Source organism: Saccostrea cucullata, unplaced genomic scaffold, assembly GCF_032062105.1.
Source record: "Saccostrea cucullata isolate Sc308-1 unplaced genomic scaffold, CSIRO_AGI_Scuc_v1 ctg3386, whole genome shotgun sequence".
Taxonomy (NCBI): Eukaryota; Metazoa; Mollusca; class Bivalvia; order Ostreida; family Ostreidae; genus Saccostrea; species Saccostrea cuccullata.
The window spans coordinates 1-9,979 of NW_026933163.1; positions in this window are offsets into that span (position 1 = coordinate 1).

Below are 9,979 nucleotides of genomic sequence, written 5' to 3' on the forward strand. Positions count from 1 at the left end.
TGATCACCGTCAACATACCTGTACTGATTTCTCATCTTGGGTCATTTAGTAACCTCGAAGACTACTTGGTTCTTATGAAACACATCTACTTATTTTCGGGATATGCTTCTTAATTTGTTTGAACAAACTTATCAAAGATTTAATTCAAAATATATCAAATAATTGTACAATTTATGGATTAAAAAATAAATCTCATTGCTTGAATGTTAAATAAAAATTCAAATAAATCAGTTTAATGAAATGAAGTCCCTAAACTCATTCCGCTGATTTATTTCATTTCCTAAAATGTTTCCATTATGTTTATTTAAATAAGTCTTTTAATGAACTTAAAAAAAATACTGCACTTATGGTACATGCACTTTAGGGTCATCGGGTTTTTTACGTAATACGGACAAAATTAATACTAGGAAACAATTTCATTGATCGTAGAAACGGATGAAATAGTTCTAACATTCTAAACTATGAAAATTAGCTCGCATTATTTTTTTACGGTATTTTACTATAAAAATAAAACATAAGGAAGTCGTCTGATTCCGCCGTGACCATACAAGACAAGTAAATATTTACAACGAATCAACTTATAGTACGTGACCATGCAAGTCTAGTAAATACACCGAATCAATTCATATAGTATTAATAGATTTTATTCCATACGAATATAACTTTAAGAATTCAATATTATATTTGGCTATTTTGTTAGATCTTGTTTATCTAATTATGTCCCCAAACGGAGTTTGGGAACATATTGTTTTTACTCGGTTTCTTATTATTATTATTATTATTATGTTATTATTACTCGGTTTCTTATTATGTTGCCGAACGAAGTCGGGGACGACATATTGATATTGTACGCATGTTTTTTTTATCCAGGCTGTTTCTCGGAGATGGCTGGGACAATCTTCCTGAAACTTTCCTCAAAGGACGATCACTGGTTGTAGTTGTGCAGTGAGGTTGTTCAGTTCCAATATGTGTATCTGTAGTTATGCAACTCGCATTTAAAATTTTCAAATAATCGATTATTGCCATGGAAACCAGGTGAAAGTTAAAATTCTTTAATTTCAATTTTCTCAATAACTAAGCAGGCAATCGTTTTGAAACTTTCAGTGTTTATTCCTTGCAATGTGTCAAAGTGATTTCTACTTTTAAAAAAATTGTAATGAGTCGCTCACAGTTGCCATAGAAACGAAACAGAAAAAAAGATTCAGATGTACACATGTGTTCTCCAAGGTCTAGGTCAAAGGGTCAAAGTTCTTGGTGTCCAATAAAAGTTCTTTTCACAAAGATTACATATTTGAAATACGAAAGCCCTAGCCCTTACCGTTCAAACGTAAGGTACAATTTTCAAGACAACAACCCCCCCCCCCCTTTTGAAGCGCACTGCCAGGTAGAATACACATATATAACATATACAATTTACAGGTAACGTTTTAAAAGTTTCATTCATAAAATTCAGTTCTCCTGATGTGATTTGATAGTTTGCCAACAGTCATTCTTCTTCTGTCTTGTCTCTAGATTTTATAATTATTTTTTTTCTATATAAAAAATAACGATTGTCAACTTCATTTATTAGCATTTTGCGTTTTTTGGTATATCTATTACTTGTATATTATTTAATTCATTAAATAGTGCAAGAATAAATTAGAAAATTGGTACGTTATTTCCATAGTTTTTATTCATTCATAAATCTTTGGATCCGCTCCTATACAGGTGCGCTAAGCCTTGATCACTACTGTAAACAAAACATTCATCTCGCCGAAAATGTTCATGATTCCGCTAAACTGAGAAAGTTTACACATGATTTATCCTGTCATAAGAAACATCAGACCTGTACAATGCAGAAATGCTCGAATTGAAGGGGAAAATTCAGGAGTTATTGATGGGAAAAATTCAGGAGTTATTATGTCGCCCCGAACGAAGTCGGGGACGACATATTGATATTGTACGCATCTTTTTTTTATCCAGGCTGTTTCTCGGAGATGGCTGGGACAATCTTCCTGAAACTTTCCTCAAAGGACGATCACTGGTTGTAGTTGTGCAGTGAGGTTGTTCAGTTCCAATATGTCTATCGTTGCCATGGAAACCTGTAAAAAGGGACAAATTTTGTCCGAGAGTGTTCTCTCTGGTCCCTTAAACGTTCGTCATGAAACTTTTCTTATTTTAATGATTAGTATCTGTAGTTATGCAACTCGCATTTAAAATTTTCAAATAATCGATTATTGCCATGGAAACCAGGTGAAAGTTAAAATTCTTTAATTTCAATTTTCTCAATAACTAAGCAGGCAATCGTTTTGAAACTTTCAGTGTTTATTCCTTGCAATGTGTCAAAGTGATTTCTACTTTTAAAAAAATTGTAATGAGTCGCTCACAGTTGCCATAGAAACGAAACAGAAAAAAAGATTCAGATGTACACATGTGTTCTCCAAGGTCTAGGTCAAAGGGTCAAAGTTCTTGGTGTCCAATAAAAGTTCTTTTCACAAAGATTACATATTTGAAATACGAAAGCCCTAGCCCTTACCGTTCAAACGTAAGGTACAATTTTCAAGACAACAACCCCCCCCCCCTTTTGAAGCGCACTGCCAGGTAGAATACACATATATAACATATACAATTTACAGGTAACGTTTTAAAAGTTTCATTCATAAAATTCAGTTCTCCTGATGTGATTTGATAGTTTGCCAACAGTCATTCTTCTTCTGTCTTGTCTCTAGATTTTATAATTATTTTTTTTCTATATAAAAAATAACGATTGTCAACTTCATTTATTAGCATTTTGCGTTTTTTGGTATATCTATTACTTGTATATTATTTAATTCATTAAATAGTGCAAGAATAAATTAGAAAATTGGTACGTTATTTCCATAGTTTTTATTCATTCATAAATCTTTGGATCCGCTCCTATACAGGTGCGCTAAGCCTTGATCACTACTGTAAACAAAACATTCATCTCGCCGAAAATGTTCATGATTCCGCTAAACTGAGAAAGTTTACACATGATTTATCCTGTCATAAGAAACATCAGACCTGTACAATGCAGAAATGCTCGAATTGAAGGGGAAAATTCAGGAGTTATTGATGGGAAAAATTCAGGAGTTATTATGTCGCCCCGAACGAAGTCGGGGACGACATATTGATATTGTACGCATGTTTTTTTTATCCAGGCTGTTTCTCGGAGATGGCTGGGACAATCTTCCTGAAACTTTCCTCAAAGGACGATCACTGGTTGTAGTTGTGCAGTGAGGTTGTTCAGTTCCAATATGTCTATCGTTGCCATGGAAACCTGTAAAAAGCGACAAATTTTGTCCGAGAGTGTTCTCTCTGGTCCCTTACACGTTCGTTATGAAACTTTTCTTATTTTAATGATTAGTATCTGTAGTTATGCAACTCGCATTTAAAATTTTCAAATAATCGATTATTGCCATGGAAACCAGGTGAAAGTTAAAATTCTTTAATTTCAATTTTCTCAATAACTAAGCAGGCAATCGTTTTGAAACTTTCAGTGTTTATTCCTTGCAATGTGTCAAAGTGATTTCTACTTTTAAAAAAATTGTAATGAGTCGCTCACAGTTGCCATAGAAACGAAACAGAAAAAAAGATTCAGATGTACGCATGTGTTCTCCAAGGTCTAGGTCAAAGGGTCAAAGTTCTTGGTGTCCAATAAAAGTTCTTTTCACAAAGATTACATATTTGAAATACGAAAGCCCTAGCCCTTACCGTTAAAACGTAAGGTACTATGTTCAAGACGACCCCCCCCCCCCTTTTTTTTGAAGCGCACTGCCAGGTAGAATACACAGATATAACATATACAATTTACAGGTAACGTTTTAAAAGTTTCATTCATAAAATTCAGTTCTCCTGATGTGATTTGATAGTTTGCCAACAGTCATTCTTCTTCTGTCTTGTCTCTAGATTTTATAATTATTTTGTTTTTTCTATATAAAAAATAACAATTGTCAACTTCATTTATTAGCATTTTGCATTTTGGTATATCTATTACTTGTATATTATTTAATTCATTAAATAGTGCAAGATAAACTGAGAAAATTGGTACGTTATTTCCATAGTTTTTATTAGTTCATAAATCTTTGGATCCGCTCCTATACAAGTGCGCTAAGCCTTGATCACTACTGTAAACAAAACATTCATCTCGCCGAAAATGTTCATGATTCCGCTAAACTGAGAAAGTTTACACATGATTTATCCTGTCATAAGAAACATCAGACCTGTACAATGCAGAAATGCTTGAATTGAAGGTGGCATGTCAGATTCGTTTTCCGACAGAACCTCCAGAAATTAAAGTGAATGTAGGGAATTTTCTGAATTCTCACTGGCGTTTTAATACACAAAATAATTCCGCTGATCTTCTTAATAAATAATATTTGCCAAGCTTTTTTGGTAGGAAAGATACTGCCAATTTTAAAACAAGTATGAGGCTCAGTTCAGTACATCTGCCCAATTTCTTGTATGCAAGTCTGCAATTTTGGACTTGTAATTTTTTTCCTGCACTACTTTCTTCTCCTACAGATTCTAAAAATAATGAGTGGGATGTACCCAATTAAGGTCTTCCGTTTCTAACGGAAAGAACTGATCATACGACTGGATGGTTGTCAAAGCTTAGCTAATGGACCATTGTTTTAGTGATGATAAAAATGAAAGTCTTGTCCAATACGGGGCGACATATGCTATTGCTTGCAATAGCAGACTTTCTAGTTATTATTCTTTTTTTTCTTCTTTGTTCTCCGGTACTTTTTTTGTCCGCGAGTGTTCTCAGAAACTGTTCACCCAACTGAGCTAAAACCTTTTTAGGGTTAATAGGTGTGTAGTGTAGGTGTGCAACACGAAGGTTATTTTGCGCGCATACGCATGCACGTGCGGGCGCGTGAACTGAGTGAAATGACGGATATATTTTATATAGCCATAACTTTAACATTTTTTGATGAAATATTTTAAAACTCATTTAATAAGGATATATTCATAGTGTAGATAATGTGACACTGTCAAATTAGCAAGAACTCACGCGCATGCACGTGCGCTTCGCTCTGATTGGCTGAAACAGAAATCTCAATATCTTTTCTGTTTTTTGACAAAATGCTATGAAATTTAAAATATAGGCATACTTTAGGATGTACTACAATATGATATATAACAATTGTCATGTAAACACGCGCATGCACGTGCGCTGCAATCTGATTGGCTTAAACTTTAAATGGCTATAACTCCCTTGTTTTTCAACGAAACAGTATGGGATTTAGAACATAGACAAACATAATGGACTCCCACAAGGAGGTATGGTCGTCATGCACAGGCATGCACGTGTGCTTTGCTGTGATTCGCTGAAACAAAAATCGCAATATCTTTTTTGAATTTTTGACAAAATGCTTTAAAATTTTAAACATAATCATGCATTAGGATGTCCTACAATATGATACATAACAGTTGTCATGAAAACATGCGCATACACGTGCGCTGCAATCTGATTGGCTTAAACTTAAAATGGCAATAACTTCCTCGTTTTTCAACCAAACAGGATGGGATTTAGAACATAGACATACATAACAGACTCCTACAAGAAAATATGGTCGACATGCACATGCACGCACGTGCGTGCACGTGAAATGAGTAAAATTACAAATACACTAGATTAAAACGTATTTTTTAATACTTTTGGATAAAACGCTGTAATTTTTAGTATATAAATAGTGTAGACAAGATGATAAGGTCATTACGCACATGCATTCAAATGCGCATGCGTGCAATGCATAAATTTGAATATACTGAATATACTTTTGGGAAACATTGTTATAGTCTAAAAGGCATATAGTTTTTAAATTTGTTACGGACATTCAACATCCCTACCTTCAAATATGCCTCATGAGTCTAATATAATTTTTAAGGTTTAATAATTCATTTGCCGTATTAAATCTATCTCTGTCATTATTAGAAACAGTACACACAGAGTTTAATAGCAATGATTTATTATTATTTAGTCGGAAAAGTCGCATTTCACTCTTTTAATAATTGTTAATTAATTTTTCTGTTTTGTATTGTAAAGAAAAAAAGTATTTAACACTTCAATTTTAATTAGTAAATACGAGGTTTTAAGTACATGTATATGATATATAAATGTTTACATGTACATACGTCAGAGCTTAGCGTAAACGTACATGTGCAGTTGTAGCAGATTCATATTCTCATGACACAGTTTACATGTATTAATGCAGAGCGCCATTATTTTAACAATTATTTAGATTTCTATTCAGGAAATTAATTTTCTTGAACTGTTTAGTTCTTGATAGATCTATCATGTTGAATTTATTAATTTTGGTAAAGCCGTTTTCTTTGAACCTTTCTTTCGGCCGGTCTTCTACTTGTATTTTTTTGTAAGATATTAATACTTAATTGCGATTTTCGGATACATCGCAGATTGTAAGCTTTAGACATTAAATACAAATATTTACTTTATTGCGTAAATTTCTTCAGTGAAATTACTTGGTACTTGTAGATAAATTTATTAGATATAAAATTAAAATGCATATTTTTTCATAAATAATAAATCTGTTTACAGAGTTTCAAAATTCACACTCGTGAGAAGAAGTTAAAAAAAATTACAGTCTCATTTTATAATAATCCATTTAATCACTATCAATTTATTTTAAAATAAATAAACAACTTTTGTAAAATTACCACAGAGATCTCAAGTTCTTTTTGTAATAATTTAATGTACATTATAGTTTAGATTTGAAGCGCTGCAAGTATTTAAATTAAAATATGATTTAATTAAAATAATCTTTAATCTTTGAATTTAATTTAGAATAATCTTTTCGTCTTGTCAGAATACGTTCCGCATTTTGAAACAATCCTATCAGGTTTTGCGTTTATCCTATCGCAAAGATCGTTTATCAGGTCTATCGTGTTTTGCGTGTATCGTGTTTTGCGTTTATCCTATCTTGCGTGTATCCTGTCCTATCGTGCGTGTATCCTATCGTATCGTGCGTGTATCCTATCGTATCGTCCTTTTATCCTATCGTATTGTGTATCCTGTAAAGAATAACGATGCGGGTACTGTATGTACATCTCATCTGTAACAAAAAATCACAGAATTTAATTTAATCTTCTTCTTGGACCTACGATGAAAGCTGCATTAAGTATTACCCTTTCTGGGGAAGAGTTCCAGGATATAGGTATCAGAGCAGGCTAGGTCCACTTTGAAGTTAACAAATCTGTTTGGCTCGTTAATATGGCATAGGAGAAAATTTTTTTTGTTAAATCTGACTCGCATTGTATAAGCCAGTTATGGGTGCTGATCCATTTCCGAGCACAAGTATCTACCAAGTCTACCTTGAGTAAGCCTAATCAAAAGAAAAAATCATTGAAATAAAGGCTATTTTGCATCATATGGAACATTGAATTCATTTTGAGATGAAAGGTTTCTAAGAAATAATTAATATCACTGAAGTGTATAAAGTACGAGAACGTATGATAAAGATCAAGATGAAGAAAACGGAGGACGACGAAGGGACAAAGAGCGGGAATACAACAAAAGGACAGTAATAAAGGAAGTGAGCCCTGATTAAGAACTTTGAATTGATACTTTTTCATAAGTTACCTCTATTGTTTATTTTAAAATTTATTTTGTAAATTATGATTGAATTGATGCATATAAAATATTTTCACAGTGAATCATTAGTAATGTTTTCATTGAAAATGTCCATGTATGCATTATGAAGGCAGATTGAATTGTGTATTATTTTTTTAAAACAGTCATAAAATAGGTTTATGTAAAGCATCACTTAACCAATTGCAAATGTTTCTATGTAATAACTACGTTGGCCCAACAATTTGCCATCTGACATTGTAAAGAAGGGTCAACATTGAGCCAACCAAACCAACCAGTTGTTTATAAAGGTTGGCTGTTAGTTGGCAAACGCTAAAAATTACGTCGGCCCAACAATATGCCATCTGACATTTCAACATAGGGCCAACGTTGGGCCAATCTAACCAAACAGTTGTTAAGGTTGGCTGCAAGTTGGCATACACTAATAACTACGTTGGCCCGACAATATGCCATCTCACATTTCAACAAAGGGCCAACGTTGGGCCAACCTAACCAACCAAATATTAAGGTTGGCTGTTAGTTGTCATACAATTATATCTACGGTGGCCCAACAATATTCCAACATGTTGGACCAACGTTGGGCCGATGAACAAAATTACCGTGGGCCAACGTAAGGTTACCAACAATGAGCCAACGTTTGAAAAGAAATTGGGCCAACGTTGGCCCAACTATGTCTTGCTATCTGGGTTTATGAAGTGTAAAATAAAAGTTAAGTGTCATGTAGATCTTACATTATCTATTTCTGCATCTATTTCTGTACGATTAGACTTACTCAAAATGACACATCCCATTTACGAGGCAGATTTATTACATACTTATTATGTTTGCAGAAACTATCGTATAAAATGTTTTACTTAATTTCATTGCCCTCTTTTTTTGAGGGGGATGGGATGGGTTGAGAATTCATTATGTTCAGTATGCAAATTATGGAATACTTTGTCATTATGCAAAGGGAATAAAAATTAATCTATATTTTTAACTGCATTTATTTATCTTGTCGAGAATGTATATTACTTGTAAATTTAATTTAAAAAATGCTTTAATTTATATATGAAATGTATATATTTTTAGTTTTAATTTATTTTGTTAAAATACTAAGTCTGTTATTTTGTAAACGGACCAAACAACAAATAAATTGATATTTATAAGAATAGATGTGTCATTTTCTCTATTGAATTCACCACCAACAAGATCAGATTGGATTGTTGATGGCTATTAAAGATATATAAATTTATTATTCCAAGTTCAATGCATCAACTTGTTAAGTATGCTTAAAGTAAAGTGTTGTGGACGAACAACTCTGAAAATACAGATTTTACTGCTACATTGTTTACAAAAAAATATATGCATACAATTTAAACAAATTGATCTTTCTTCATATGGTACCTGCCTTATTTCAAGGGAAAGTTCAAAGAAAGTTACATATTTGTGAACAGAAATAAGTGTTGTTCACTTACATTTTGGAAAGACATCACTGTTGCTGTTAAAAACTACATTTCAACTTGAACTCTTAAGTGCACTAGCTAGAGCTTCCTTATAGCAAGTTTTAGATATTTTTTCATAAATCAGTCTTGGTTAAGAAAAAAAGGAATGTGTTGTGTTTTTTTTAATCAAAATCGTAACAAGAATTTTCCTTGGTTACGAAATTAAATGAAAGAATGTGGAGGGATTTAATGTTGCCTGTAAATGAAATGTAAAAAAAATATCCGTCTACATTGAGAAAAATGTTTGGCAATCCTTCCTAGAAAAAGGAAAATATTTATATATGAACTGAGAGGAAGGTGAATCTGGTGGTTTTAGTTTTAATTGTACCGACGAACCAGGACAGAATAGAATATAATGTTCGGAATGGAGTTGTCCCTAGTAATTCATAGACTTTTAATGCTGGTTTTCTAGATTTCCTTTCAATGACATAAAATGTATCTCCAAGATATTATTATTTAAAGAATTTTTTATATTTCTTCTGATACATTAAGTACTTTAAGGACCCAAGAACTCCCTATGGTAATCGCATTACGCGCAAACATCTTGCTAATTTTTGGACAATGCAACCACGTCTTATTGATTAAAAAACTCAAACTACCTAAGCAAGACATAAATTAAAGTAAGTGGATACTAAAAGGCCAACAGTGGATGTTTACCGTTCCAAGGCATGTGACCCCTTTCTTTCGTGTTTTCATACGATCCAAAGGCCAAAAAAACTTTTTATAAAATACACCTGTCCTGGCAAGTACATTTTAATTTTTCAAATATATACTTTACAAAATCTTACAACATTACTTTAAAGGGATGAATGTTATCTTTTAAAATTAAAACCTTTCGAAAAGGAGAGCACGTATAATTAGTATTATTATACCTCATTATAAA